Genomic DNA, 13910 nt, shown 5'->3' on the forward strand with positions numbered 1-13910 from the left:
AAATGTACACAGTGTAGATCTCTGAGAGACTCAACAGCCCTGAGGCTCATGCTACTTCTCAGCACTGTGCTGGAATTTCCTGTGCCCTCGCTGGTGCAGTGAAGGATGGGGTGGGTGGGCTTCAACACGTCCCCCAGGCACAACCATTATGTCCTTTCAAAGTTTGTGCTAAAACATTTAGGCCTCCTATTACACTCGCTGTACACTTTCTATAGGTGAAACACTGTTTATTCAGCGCTTACATGAGAGAAAGGGCCTCTTATTTCTTACTTTCATTAAAAAAAAAAAATCAACTAAAATATTGATCAAACATGTTAGAAGAAATGATCACAAAGCTAAACCTTGTTTTTCTGCCAAAATCTCTAGTTTATGATATATTCATATATTTACCAAAATGACATGGAAATCGGAAATGTTTTTATTTAGGCTACATTTTAATCTCATCTCTGTTTTCTCTGCTTTGGGAGGTCATGTGTACGAAGTAAAATAAAATATTAAAATTAAAATATTAACACAATGAAATGCCAAGAGAACAAAAAGCCAATAACGAAGAACCTAATCAGGAAAAAAAAAAAAAGTCTGGAAATTGAAGTGATTCAAAAATGAAGCCGTACTAAGTACTAAATGCTTCATCAGATAAATGGCACAGTCAGAAGAGGATGATGCTGGACATTTATAAACAAATCACCAGCAGACTCAGAGAACGCGGTGTTAAGGATGTAATCAGTGATATTATTGGAGATAAGCTGATAGAAGGTCTTCTGAAACACAAAATGTAAACACAATACATACGTTCATCCTATCTGTGTAGTGTTCTCTTCAGACATGTTCAAATGTGTGAATACTAGTGCAAAGGGGGAGGCAGGTAGTGATGGCTCCATGTCCTGATTAGCTGGCTTTTGGTTGTCCACGTCATTTGTTTTTTTTTCTCCTGTTTCCGGGGCCTGGGGTGCTACAAAGACCAGGGTTTCTCCTCTGAGCAAATATTTTATTAACAGCTGCGAGAATGTAGTTATAAAGAGAAGACACTGGTGCTAAGAAACTCCACTTAAATTCCACCAAACCCATTGTATGTGGGATTTCTAATACATCTCATACAGTGTAAAATGTCTTTTAATGGCAAATATGAGAGTGCATACTGCAAACATATCACTGGAAGGCTGGTACAAATCTCAGTTTACATTACCAGTAAAGGTATGCCAAAAATGTCCTGAGTTATGACTGTGTCTCTTTCTTTGAAGTGATGGTCTCTCCATCAGACTGAACTTTCAGTCTGGGCATCCAAAAGGCCAATAAACACTGAGGGTGTAGTCTGTCTCCTTCTGACAAACTGTGCCAAATGTTCCTGAATACTTATAGAGCACTAGAGCCTTTCCAAGATGGCTCTGAAATGCAGTGTTAGGGGTTAAATTATCAACTCAACTCACCAGCTCAGTCTCAAGGCATACATTTTTATAGCTATTTATATATAAAATATGAAAGACATCCAAAACTAGATGTCAATTTCAATGAGAGGACGTTTATAATTTAAACGTCCCTACAATTGTAATGTCACTGTATGCTGTAAATAGGGTGTAGTCGTATAATAAATAGCTTTTCCCCATCAAAGTGTAGTGCAGTAGAAGCGACAGCTGCCAAAATATGAAAAGATCTTAAATATAGCAATGAAGCACTGCAGATATGGTCTATGCTGTGACTTTTTTCCATGCTATGTGGGTGTGTGTTTGGTGGTGGAGGTGGCGGGGGCGTTTGTTTAATTCTAATGAGGTGGTAAATGGCTCTAACACAGGAATGAGTCACAGACCTTTCATTTGCCAAAGAAAAATAAACCCGTCCAATATCTGATCCCATCCACCTAGTGTTTTTTCTATGGTGTTTTTCAAAGGGGAACATAAAGTACGCATAAAGCTGAAACGTCTCTGTTTTACACACAGCCGTCTGCTCACGAACAAAACCCACATGACTGACGAGTTATGGCTTTAAGGCAGAGAGATACAGTACTCGGTACAGAGATCCTCCAGAGCCAGAGAGGTTTGCTGTAGCCCTGTGAGAGAGGTATGATGGTGGAATATTAGGCGAGAGCGAGAGAAAAGTGAAAGGAAGGAGGAATTATGGCCGAATAGGGAAAAGGAGTGTGAGAACTGAAGGAGTGGGAAGATGGTGAGAGAGATGCGAAAGAGGGAGGCAGAGGTGTGGACATTTTTTTTGGTAACAGTTCTGGAGTAACCTGGATCTCTAGAGACTAAGGAATGGAGTTATGAGGAACCAGAGAGAGAAAGTAATGTTGTGGGTCAGTGCATTCCCTCCATGTCTCAGGCTTATTGGCCAGCCTTTCCTTCCCCACCAAAGCCCACTGTGTGTGTTTGCACAGCTGGGCGGACAGCGCAGATAGATGGATGGAGAGATCCCAAACACCCCCACTCCAATCCCCATCCCCAAAAATATCAACCCCCAGATTCTCTACTCGGCTTTTGTGCCCCCACCAACACTTCCACTGGGGGTTTCCTCCACTCTTAGCCCGAGGTACTACAGCCTCTGCCTGAGTTTGTTTGCTTTAGCAGGCCACCTCACCATGACTCCAGGCTCTCAGTATTTTTAGAGAGCTGTCTTTCGTTTGCCATGAAGATCTAACCACAGTCTGTTTGCCTTCCTATTATTTTCCCTCTGCCTTATTTATTTAATTTGTATTGTGCATTTTGTTCCCTATAATGAAACCCCATAGCTCTTTGAACACTCTTGATCTATAATAGCACAATAGTCAAAAATTCAAGGGGGGAATGTTATTGCTTTGGCCTGAATTGCAACACAGAGACACAGAAGAAATAGTCAGTCTTCAAAAACCACATCATACCGATAGGTAATTCATGGTAATAAGCATAGCTGACCACAAAAACTGCGGATGCATTCATATGAAAAATGTGTACTGTAGAGTCAATCTTTAAATTGCGGGTTTGTAAAGAAGTAGATTACAGACATAGTGCATTTAGTGGTCACTGTAGTCAGTGATAATGGTGGGTTATAACCTGTTCATGTTTAGGATTTCACCTCTGATTTGGTGGTATTTATTTAGCATATTTGCTATAATCATGGTATTTTTGTAGGCCTACCATTTCGTTTGAGAAGACTAACTCAAATATCATCCTACACAGATTCCTTCATCAAAGAATAATAAATAATAGACTCATCCTCCATTTGACCCGCACATGTTATTGTGCTGCTGTGGTGCAGCCATGCATTTGCAGTTCACCTGCGACTGAACGGACAGTGACTGCAGGTGGAACAGCTGGGCAGCAGATGTCACATTTAGCCAGCATGCACAATCTCAACACTGTCTTTATGAAAATACGTAGCCACCATTCCACTCGCTGCTCTGGTGGCCATTTTGTTTCTCAGATGCATGGCCGGGTTTCCTGTTTCACAAAAGAGGAATCACGGAAACAGTAGAAATTATGGTTGTGTGGTGAAAGACTGTCCGGCTGAGGTTAGTTAGGTCCTTTTAGCACTTCTGCACGCCTCTGGATCTGTTCAACAAGAAGCCAGCAGAAAATCCCAAACAGATGTCCATTTCTCCCGCTTTTATAAAACATGCATTTCCAATTACCTGTCAGCCTCTGAAGCCATGTGCCTTCATGCAGCCTGTAGAGCAACTCAACACAGCCTTGTGCTAATGTTCAGGAAGTATTACATCACCTAAAAATAAACTGAAGCAGGTGTAAATATATTTGTGTGGCTAGTTAACAAACTATAAATAAACTTATTATTCCCAAATGCCCTTAAAACTCCCCAAATGAGTAATTCCCTCTAAGTCTAATAATATTCCCTTTAAACATAAAGTCTGTCAGAACAAGACCAGTGTATATAAATTCATGAGTGCACCATCAAATGCAATAAAACAGACTAAATTAAGGTTTTAAAAGCTGTAGTTGAAGGTAGATATGCCATTTGTGATCATAAATTTGCTTAGCTACTAAAGATTTAAAGGGCAAGTGTTTTTCAGAACTAAAATAGAAAGAGAAAATATATGATGCGCGTGCACGGGTTTAATTGCATACTGATGATAAATCAGGCACTTACCGTGCACACCTCAGTTCTCGTTGTCAATTTGTTTAAAAGATTTAAAATGAAGTTTAATGCCCAGCTCTCGGGTGCTTATTAAAACACTTTCCCAGCAATCAGCAAGTTTGTGAACACAGGGAACGACATTCTCCATAAACCTCAACTCTTATTTACTCACGGTATCATGGTGCTCAACTTGCAATAACACACTTGCAGTTTGCATGGAAATCTACATGCAATCAAGCACATAAAATCAACGGTCTTCATGTGGTTCCAGCTAAAAAGTCCTGTTATATTTATGTGGCGATCCCATTAAATCACTGTATGCTTGGCTTTTATATGCCTTCTGCTGGAGGCCTGACACGTGGTTTGTTTAATTTCTCCCTTGATATTCTCCAAGAGGGTACAGACCATACGGGTTTGGCATTCATCTTTAACGCTCTCTGTCATCTCTCTAAGGATTCGGTTACATCCTTCAGAGAATGACAGGTTGTGCCTGATGGTCCTCTCGGTCTTTGTTTAACAAAGGATCGTGGGGTGAAAAATGGGAGGTTGAAAAAGAGCATGCGCCAATTCAGAGAAACAGGGGAGCAATATTTTGAGAGGAGCTGAGAGAGAAGGAAAGAGACAGCAGAGCGATATTTCTCCTCTCCTCCCCAGCTGTGGAACCTCACATCTGGCTCCATGTGGGCCAGATTAATGCCAGGCTGTCAGACAACAGTGGCCATACCCCCCGACGGGAAATGTTGTTCTTGGAATGCCACGCCACCCTCGGAACCTTCAGACCAACTCCCCCGATCCCTCTCTTTTCCCCTTCTTTCCCTTCCTCTTCTCTCTCTCTCTCTCTCTCTCTCTCTCTCTCTCTCTCTGTGTCTTTCTTTTCCCCCGTCTGCCAACATAAACCCCCAAAGCCACAGCAGCTTCACTGCTGACGGGCAGAAATTAATCGTGAAGGCCTTACATGGAGTGATTTATCAACGGCCACTCCAGTTCACAGTCTGCGGTGAGGCAGGCCGGGGCCTGGGAGCTCTCAGGATCCCAGTCTAGGAAAAGTCAAAGAGAGAGAGAGAGAAGAAAGAGCCAGATTTACCAATAGCAAGTGCCACCTACTAAGACTCTCTGCAAGAGCAAGACTCATGATTCAACCAGTTCAGTTCATGAAAACTGAAAATAAAAATGTGTGTTCTGAGTATTTTGAGCATGATTTTAGAAAGCCTTACTGTGAGCAAGTCAACACAGATAAGTCTGAGTTGCTCTGGCTGCCTCTACTCAGTAACGGCTACAGTCCTTACAGAACATCACCAATAGCTGGAAAAGGAGGTCTTCTCTCTCTCTCTCTCTCTCTCTCTCTCTCTCTCTCTCTCTCTCTCACACATACCCACCAAACTTGAAAAATCTCCCACCAACCTCCAGCTGATCTCATCAGCCACATAAACACTTGCTCCTACCCTGGAGACTATGGGCACCATCCCAGAATAATCAGTTGCTTCAGACCTTATACAATAGCAAGGTCTCAGGAACATTGAAAGCTCTATCTCAAAAGGCTGGAAAGGGGACACTCTAGTCAAATACATAAAACTTTAATTGAACATTTACTGTGCAAGACTGTAACAGCAGAGGACATGTCACATTGACAGTCCGGTACCCTGAGATAACGAGTAGACATTCGATATAAAGTAAAGCCAGTGTACAGCAACACATCACTTTTATGGCCCAACCTCTTACATAAGGACGATTTTGAGCGGGCCTGGTGCTTTATGTGCTGTGTCCCATTGCAATGAACTCTCCCCTTCACTGAGGAGGCCTAATTCTGTCTCTGCGTAATCCTGTCCATGAAAAATTTGGAAAGTGGTAACTGGCCCTGTTACTCTACCCTCGTTCTCATGATGATAAATCAATGGCAGTTCAGGCTCATGATTCCCTCTAGCTCTCTCTCTCTCTCATACACTCTCTCTGTCCTTACTTAGGGTATCATTTTATTAAGTTTGTGGCAATATTGTACAGCATATTATTTCCCATAGTAGAAATGCTACACACCTACCCAGTGTCCAGGTTTGGCAGTCCTGTGATGTAGTAATGAGGAAGGCGTCTATGTTCTAAAAGAAACAGTGATGGATGGCCTGCCACCCACCCGGCCATGGCAGCCTCCTGAAATATTAAGGGAAAATGTTGTGGCTTTGTCTGCTGCTTGTGTAAACAGGAGTCTGAAAGTAGGTCAAGCCCAGGATTATGTGTTGGACTGGACTACATTAGCTTGGTTTCTGTGTGCTGGACTTGCTACTTTAACCTGGCTTTTTTTGTGCTGCAGTGGACAACTTTAGCCTGGGTTCTGTGTGCTGGGCTGGATAGTTTAGCCTGGTTTTTGTGTGCTGGACCGTTACACTTTAGCCTGGCTTTGTGGGCTGGACTGGCTAGTTTAACTTGGCTTTTGTATGCTGGACTGTCAATGTGTTGGACTGGGCCATGTTAGACTGGCTTCTGTGTGCTCCACTGGGTCATTTTAGACTGGCATTCATGTGTTAGAATGGGTCATGTTTGTTGGAGTTAGATACTTCCGCTTTGCTTCTATGTGCTGGACTGGCCCACATTAAACTGACTGTGTGCAGCACTGACTATTTTGGCCTGGGATATTTGTGCAAGACTGGGGTACTTTAGGCTGTCTTTAATGTGATGTATTGGTTACATTGGGCTGGGGTTTGTGTGCAAAACTTGGCTTCACGCTTGGAAAAAAAGGTTTCCCCTACCAGCTTAAAGAGAAAAGAAGAGGTTTCATGTAGAACTTTCATGTAGAACTGTTAATCGTCCAAAAAAAAAACCTTGAGGAACTTTTTTTTCCTAATAGTGTAGCTTGGCTTCGATGTCTATAAAGGCCTCTTCATGGAGGTTTTCCTGGTTTATGTGTTGTATTGGTTAAATGCAGCATGCAGGCATTTATGAAGATAGGCCAATATAGCTTGCAAGCTTCTATGTAGGCCAGGGCTGGCAAGGCTTAGAGTCAGGAGTTCCTTGGTTTGCTCACACAGGGGCTTTTGGTACTTAGCAGACACAATTGATCATTTCTGCTGGGGAGTGGTAGCTTGGAAAGTACCAAACAGCAAAAGGATGGTATTTTTTAGAATTTTAAATTGCCCGTGTTAAATGGTGGCTTACCGCAGTTTGAAAGCTTCTGGTGTGCTTCAAGCCAGTTAACTAGTGGTTAAATAAGTCAATATTTATAACAATAATGCTGAGGCAAAATAAGGACAAAAAGATATAAAGGATCTGCAGATGTGTTTACCTTTTGGCACCCCAGGTAAATGGGTGTCACTCCTGTAAAAGCTTTATTGCTTGGCGTTCTAGCTTTTTTTTTTTTTTTATAGGACGCAGGCAACTGGTCCTATAAACTTTTTCATTGGAGCTTATTTGCAGTATAAGACCAGCAGGATATGATGCCGCCTCTCTGTCTGGGGACATTTTTTTTTTCCTGTTTACTGTGCTCTTGAGAGCTACAGCACATGCCGTAATCAGGTGGTCTAGACGTCTTTTGGCCAGGTGATGGACCTCAGTGAAAGGGTAGCAGTAAAGGGTTAGTCTGGGGAGAATGGTGTTTCCTCTGCAGTGGTCGCTACTTCCTGTACAGGTGGAGGACCTACCACTGACCCACAGCCCACCCCCGGCTTGTAAAAGCACATTAATTGCACTCCACCATGAGAAGCAAGATATTTAAAAGCAGGTACAAGCAGAGGTATTAGAACTGAGGAGGCACATTTTCCACTATAAATTAAGGAGAGCTGATGCAGGGTTTATGTGGGGAGGGCAGCACTTTGGGTGAAAGACAGAACGAGAGAGAGGTACAAACTCAGGTGATATGAACTGAGAGATGGCGCTTAAAGACGAAAGACACCTTAGTGATGGCTTAGTGGTTAGCACGTTCGCCTCACACCTTCAGGGTTGGGGTTCGATTCCCACGGCTCTGTGTGTGTGGAGTTTGCATGTTCTTCCCATGATGCAGGGGTTTCCTCCCCCAGTCCAAAGACATGCATGGTAGGCTGATTGGCGTGTCTAAAGTGTCTGTAGTGTGATTGTGTGTGACATAGTTTGTGTGCCCTGTGATGGACTGGCACCCTGTCCAGGTTGTACCCTGCTTTGAGCCTGATGCTTCCTGGGATAGGCTCCAGGCTCCCCCACAACGCTGAAAAGGAGTAAGCGGTTGAAGATGGATGGATGGATGTACACCTTAGTGAAAAGTTCCTCCTCCTATAAAAGGGTTTGTCTGTTACTGTTTTAGTGTATTAAGAAATTTTATAGCCAATTCTATGTTCTTTATAGACACTAATTGTAAGAGATAAACGTTTGAATGTAAGGTAATACCCAAGGTATTTTCCAACCTAATCTCTACTGAATCTGTGGTATATGAGATAGTAAAAATAATAACTAAAATATTTTTGATGTTTTTCGGTGCTAAAACCTATACTAAAAGGAACTGAAAATCTGTTTACATCAAATGGAAGTCATTTACGAATTGTGGGCTGTTTTATTAATGTTGCTGTTTGTTAATTGTCTTTTTACCATATATATCACTGTGATTGCTTGTTTTGCTTTTTTAATCTTTTACGCTAAGCACTTTGAGATTTTGGACTCAAAATGAAAAGTGCTATATAAATAAAGATGATCATTATTATAATGGAAGCTGTTGAGCCATCATTAAGCAGTAATACGAAATTCAGATTTCATTATTAGGGCCATAGCCTTTCTGTGTATTTGTACATTAAGCTATAAATCTGCATAATGCATCCTTTCAGCGGGTAGATTAGTGGTTACAGATATACAGTCATGTGAAAAAATAAGTACACCGCATGGAAATTGTTGGCTTTTTTGACATATGTGGACAAATTTTTTGAAGGAAAATTTGCTTGTTCAATCATTCATTCAACAGAAATATCAATAAATGTGATATTCTTCTGTGGAAAAAGTAAGTACACCCTTGCCCCCTTTAGCAGAAATAACTTTTTGTAAGCATAATTTTCCACCAGGATTATGCACCAATTTTGCATAATTGTCCACCAGGCTTGTGGAATTTTTGACCACTCTGTCATGCAATAATCTTTAAGTTGCAAGATGTTTGAGAGATTTTAAGTAAACAGCTTTTTCTGTTTTTCTCAGTACAGTGAAGCATGGCTAAATTTGTGTCTGTGGGAGTAACAAAAAACACTACAAATACGATTGAAATATGCCAGAGTATTCCTTTAAGTAAGGATTCTTTTTTGTATTAGTTAGGGGTTATATCTCTTTCATATACAACCTGCTATAAAGGACTGACAGTGTGTAAGGTGATAATACTTTAGATGGATGGGGTGAGGGTTAAGGTTAGTGACAGAGACCAGGACAAAAGGTGGAGCTACTCACTTTACAGAAAATCTGCTCTGGCCATTACTCACACATACATACACAGATACACACACACACACACACACACACACACACACACACACACGCAACATCAAAAAGTCTGCACCTGCAGGACTGGCCTCTCTGTAAGCGTCTGCTCATGTAATTTTGGGTGCTGTGAGGTCAGTGGGTGCCTCCATGAGCTGCATACCCAGAGCTGGTTTCATTCCACAGCTCCGTCTTCCATACATTCTCCAAATACAATCACATGCGTACATACACACACACAAAATAGAAACATTTTAAAGGAACATCAGTCAGAGAAGCCACAGAATCTTTACTTCACCATCTATTACCAAACTACTAAGCAAACATACACTCAATCTGTATTGTCAGTGAGGAAAGCCACAGAATCCATCATATCACTGAGAGAAACCACAGCTCCACAAACGAAAAGTCTAAAAAATAATGAGTCGGGGAATCCACAAAATTCATCTTATATTGCAGCGTGGTCAGCTTTTCACCAGACCAAAGCACACAGAAAAATTCTCAGTCAGGAATGACATAAAATATAGTGTGCATTTTAATGGTAGTGGCTGAGCTTTTCGAAATCCACCATTTTATGGATTATGAAACAAGACCACTGAGGCTATTGTGGATAAAATAGTGATCTGGTAAGTGCTTATACATATACACTGTGTGTGAGGTAAGTGTGTGTGAAAACTCTGGTAATAGTTGAAATGAGATGGGAAAGGTTTTAAGCACATTATTATTATTATTATTATTATTATTATTATTATTATTATTATTATTGTCATTATTATTATTATTATCACTTTGCATTTTTTTTATATATATTGTCTTACAGCAGGATATATGAAGCAAAACAAGACAAAGCCACACATTTCCAAAGTTGTTTAGTTTAATATCATTTATTTATTAAGAGAACAGAGACCCTGTGGATCTCATAGAGATGAGGCAGAATTATTTTTTTACGGATGTCACATTCAGGAAGGAGCTGCACCTCTGAGGCTACTCACTTGACCCCAGTGTGAGCTAATTTCTCTCAGGACCCTGCATGTCTCTCAGCGGCCTGGCCCAGGCTGTGGTTTACATTACGGGACTGAGAACACTTGAGAACACTTAGGGGTGTGTTAATGAAGTCTGTCAACAAGACAGCACAACAACAGACAGAAAGAGAAAGGCCTAGACCAATGATGTGTACTAATGTGTGTATACAGGTGCAGCTCCAAAAATTATTGAATATTAGAATATTGTGAAAAGTTCATTTTTTCCAATAATTTTATTCAAAAAGTGGAACTTTCATCAATTCTAGCTTCATTACACATAAAGTGAAATATTTCAAGCCTTTTTTTTAATTATTATTATTATTTTTTAATCTTGATGATTATGGCGTCCAGCCCATGGAAATCAGATACTATAAAATTCCAGTATCTCAAAAATATTAGAATAAAGAATTTATAATACAGCAATGTTGACCTGAGAAGAGCTCTAATCAGATAATTAACTCAAAACACCTTTTTTTAAATTAAAAACACCGTTGCGCAGTAGTCCAAAGTCCTCTTTTCAGATGAAAGTAAATTTAGCATTTCATTTGGAAATCAAGGTCCCAGAGTCTGGAGGAAGAGTGGAGAGGAACAGAATCCAAGTTGCTTGAAGTCCAGTGTGAAGTTTCCACAGTCAGGGATGATTTGGGTGCCATGTCATCTGGTGGTGTTGGTCCACTGTGTTTTCTCAAGTCAAGAGTTAATGCAGCGTCTACCAGGAGATTTTAGAGCTGTGACCAAGTGTTGAGAGCATAAATGAACATACTTTTCAGAAGGTCGACATATCTGTATTATAAATTCTTTATTCTAATATTTTGAGATACTGTATTTTTGATTTCCATGAGCTGTAAGCCGTAATCATCGAGATTAAAACAAATAAAGGCTTGAAATATTTCACTTTATGTGTAATGAATCTAGAATATATGAAAGTTCGACTTTTTGAATTAAATTACGGAAAAAATTTACTTTTCCATGATTTTAAAATTTTTTGAGATGCACCTGTATAGTACTACAAATATGAGAACACATGTGTTCGGCTTCTAACTGGTGCACTTCTGTATTTTATTGAAAAAACAAAACAAAACAGTAAGTGTGTATCACTAACCCATCATATGTGCATGTAGGTGTGTTGAGCATAGCGCAGGAGGACCTCTCCAGGGTGTTTCCATTGCTGCAGTACATCATCTGATGAATTAAGGCCCAAAGAGCCCTTTGGCCTGGCGTATATCACCCCAAGCAGAGTGGAGAGAGACGCAACGCCCTGGAGAGCAAAGGAATGCTTCTGTTGCCTGCCTGAGATTGCATACACTCACATTCACATACATTTGCACGCGTACACACTGATAAATCTTCTGCTATATGTCCTACTCCTCCACTGACAGGACCTCAGAGCTCCGAGATCTCATCTCTGCTCCTGTCCTGACAAATGCATGCTGAAAAGATGAGGTGCTGTTAAAATGTACAGAGAGCCCGTGCAGACTTAGGACTGTTTTAAAATATTGACACTTCTATAAGATTAAGGATTTCAAGTATTTAGGTCTGTCTACCTTTTAAAAAAAAGATTTTCTTAAAAAAAAAAGAAAAAAAAAAAAAAAAAGGAAAGCCTGAGCGTCAACGCTCTCCGGGCCCTTGACACAATTAAGCTTTGTCTAGACATCTTTAAAGCCTTTGAATTCCAGTAGATTAGAAAGCCTAATTAATCTAGTCGAGCTGGCTCAGAGACAGTGCACTGAGAGAGAGAGAGAGAGAGAGAGAGAGAGAGAGAGCACTAAAACTGTGGTTAGGCACTTGTGAAGAAAAACATCGCCATTAAAAGTACACTGGATGAGAAGAAAGATCAACAAACATAACTTTGACCCAACAAAAGGACCATTCTTGATTGACAAGCAATACAAATTGTGTCAGTATTTCTCAAAAAAAAGTTAGTTTTTTTAATCATCTGTAGTAAGTGTGGTGGACCTTGGGGGAATTTCTTTACCCTTATGAAAATGAACCATAGTTTTTTGTGGCAAAAAATAAAACAATGGTTTGTAAACCATGGCTATTATGGTATGTCTGTCATAGTTTTACGACTACTGTGGTCATTATGTCATCACTCAAGAAAACATCATTGAACCTGTTTAAACTCTGGAGGAAATCTGAGTAATTTTTGATAAAGCATTACTCATGTGCAATATATAATGGCTTCAGTCCTCTTTTCATGTTACATATTAAAGTTGCATATTTCACACTGAATGAGAAAAATGTGTCACAAATATTTTGGTGTGAATAAAGTAGCATCATATACTAATTGCAAAATGCATTACTATGCTTACATAGTTGAGACAGAATAGTTTTTAATCGTTCTTGCTTCTAGTATGTTGATGAAAAACTTCAATTCATTTTTTTTAAAGCATTGTTTTAACAATAAACATTTTAGACAGCGGAATTTGCATGTTTTCCCCGTGCTTCAGGGCTTTCCTCCGGGTACTCATTTTTTTCTCCCAGTCCAAAGACATACACTGTAGGCTGATTGGCATTTCCAAATTATCCACAGTGTGTGAATAGGCATGTGAATGTGTGTGAGATTGTGCCCTGCGATGAGTTGGCCCCCCCGTCCATGGTGTCTCTGCCTTGTGCTTGGAGTTCCCTGGGATAGGCTCCAGGCTCCACCGTGACCTTGTGTCGGATAAGTGGTATTTAAAATGGATGGACAAGATGGGTGTTAGACAGCATTTTCCACCATTATCAACAAAACACTAAGTTAGAAAGGTTCCAAGTGGCCCTACAGAAAGACGTTCCCCCTATAATCGGGAGATAGCTAGTCTGAATCTCGACGATTCCACAGCAATCTGTGGCCAGGAGCCAAGCTAGTAAAACTGGCCATGCTTGCTAGATCAGACTGATACTAGCCAATCGTGAGCTTCTGTGAGCTCAAGTATGGCGAAGACGGAAGATATCGCTTTCCTCTGAGTGTGTTCCGCTGCCCTGTGATGTAGCATGAGCAGGAGTTCAAAAAGCTATCATGTGATTGGGGAGAGCTGGCAGGCAGCTGAATAAATAAATAAATAAATAAATAAATAACATTGCTTAAATACTGTTCTAGAGACTTGTAGACTTTATGGCAATCTAAGCCACACTTCAATATAGTTTCCCCTTTAATTTGTTCCCCACCTGTATGTTCACTGTCATCACACACTTATGGCTCATCTCAGGACTCTTATTCACAGTCTGCTCATACTGAACATGCTATAAACAGACTTGGTACTGATTGTCTTCACTCATCTACACCTGTTTACAGTAATGATTTATAATCTCGCTCTCCGGTGTCAAGACGAAGAAGACGAGTTCCCCATTGAGTTGTTTTTCTCTCAAGGTTTCTTCCACATGTTGTCTCAGGGAAGATTTCCTCGCCACTGTTACCTTTGGCTTGTTCATTAG

This window comes from Ictalurus punctatus, chromosome 24, assembly GCF_001660625.3.
Source record: "Ictalurus punctatus breed USDA103 chromosome 24, Coco_2.0, whole genome shotgun sequence".
Classification (NCBI taxonomy): domain Eukaryota; kingdom Metazoa; phylum Chordata; class Actinopteri; order Siluriformes; family Ictaluridae; genus Ictalurus; species Ictalurus punctatus.